At 34.5% G+C, this 1993-nt stretch overlaps 1 long non-coding RNA gene across 1 annotated transcript; it reads left to right on the top strand.

Annotated features, from left to right (window-relative positions):
• Positions 1–824: 824 nt before the first annotated feature.
• LOC108677046 lies at positions 825–1187 on the top strand. Its single transcript, XR_001931226.2, has 2 exons — positions 825–982; positions 1139–1187. It is a non-coding gene; the product is annotated as an uncharacterized LOC108677046 (long non-coding RNA).
• Positions 1188–1993: the final 806 nt, after the last annotated feature.

Below are 1993 nucleotides of genomic sequence, written 5' to 3'. Positions count from 1 at the left end.
GTAGCAGTGCCTTTTTAACTTATTTGTGAGTCATAATGACCAAGTTTGACTCGATAAAACGGTACGTCAGTGCTGCGTCTGTCCTTCGCTCATCATTGGTATGTAAGTGTGTCATTTTTAGGACAATATTACCCATTAAATTTCCGAGTGCTGGAAAATATTCCTCCACGCGTCCAACGTGTAATGTGACATAAGCTGGATAATTATCCTATTATTTTTTGCCAAATTACAATATATTTTTTCATGGTTTGACAGTGCATAGGAGGTTACTTGAAAAAATCTATGCAGTATATGTTGGGAATAATCACTTCATGCATCATAAGTCGTTAAAAATACATTCTTTGTATCTGCAACATTATTTATTGTTACTAAAACTGATTTTCATTATTACTTACTTTCATTATTATAAAGTCAGTCATTATAAACTTTCATTATTAGTCACTGTGAATCTTCGAAATGGTAAAGGAATAGATTTTTCACCGCTGCGTGAAACTGCCTAATAAAATTCTGTCTTTGTAGGTACTCATGGTAGAGACAGTACTCATAATACGCTTGGAACATATGTATGTACGCTTTAGTAGATAGGGTACGCGGGTACGTTTGCTAATCATGGTACGCTTTGTACCTTTCTAACACTTGTAACGTTGGTATATGTTGTTTCGCTTGTTATGCCTGGGAAACATAGCTCGCTAGGAACAATTGGAACACATGGTATGCTTGGAGCCCTTGGAACACTTGGTACTAATGTGGAACACTTGGTACTAATGTGGAAAACTTGGTACTAATGTGGAACATTTGGTACTAATGTGGAACATGTAGGAACATCCAATGTTAATCTTAGTTTTAAGTAGTTAAATCTTCAAATTTTCGAATAAAATCAATCCTTTCGTAAACATCCGAACTACTTCTAAATTGACTTTTTCTTTCTTCGTAAGTTCCGTTAACTGTAACCGCACTACTGCCTTGTCCTCCAACGTTTGGGGTAAGCTCTTAAATAGCTCCTAGATTGTTCCTCAAAACTGTAATATTTACTTGTATATTGATTGTACCTAATATTGACTTCATCTTAATGTGTATTGTTAATATGTATTCATCTTAATATGTATTGTATTCTATATGTATTGTATTCATTCTACAGGTGCAACTCACGGATACATACACTTAAATACACTCTCCAAACACGCGTCTCTCTAGATTAGTTTTTCTTCTAAGATCCCTCATCGCGTTTGACTTAGCTTATAGCGGTGTAGAACCAACTTACCGCTATAAACACTTGGTACTAATGTGGAACACTTGGTACTAATGTGGAACACTTGGTACTAATGTGGAACACTTGGTACTAATGTGGAACACTTGGTACTAATGTGGAACACTTGGTACTACGGTAGAACACATTATACATACGATTATTTGGTGTATTAATTACGCTTGGTACGCATGATACGATCTTCCTATTGACGACTCTTCTTTTGAGTCCCGCGCGACCGCGTGCGGCTTCATCAGCTTCACTAATTAATGAAGTTTTTTAAAAAGAAATTAAAATTGATGCACTGATGTTGTCTTTCTGTGAGGACGCAATTAATTTGGGAAATTCAAATGTCAAATGAGAATCAGATCATTAAAAATTATTCTTTATCAGTCATACTGACGTAGATTTATTACAACCGAGTGATATTAGAATGCTTTAAGCGTTCTAGTCGCTTGTATATGTTCCAATTATGGGCTATATCATAATTATTGATTAATTTTTTAATGTTCTCAGAGATCCAAGGCATCATTTCTCTTATATGTTGAATCCCAATATCCGTTATTAGTAAATAATTTTTAAACATTATAAGTAACCAAAGACTTTTAAAGCACCTCTATATCAATTTTCGCTACTTCAAAAATAAAGAAAAGATTTTCAGTCGCAGAAATGAAACCAATACTGAACAATATCTACCCCGCGCTCCCTTATTAGATTATTATCAAGTTACTTTCAAATTTGTTACGC

The sequence above is a fragment of the Hyalella azteca genome, unplaced genomic scaffold, assembly GCF_000764305.2.
Source record: "Hyalella azteca isolate HAZT.00-mixed unplaced genomic scaffold, Hazt_2.0.2 contig7741, whole genome shotgun sequence".
Taxonomy (NCBI): Eukaryota; Metazoa; Arthropoda; class Malacostraca; order Amphipoda; family Hyalellidae; genus Hyalella; species Hyalella azteca.
This window is presented reverse-complemented; position numbering and strand designations above follow the sequence as displayed.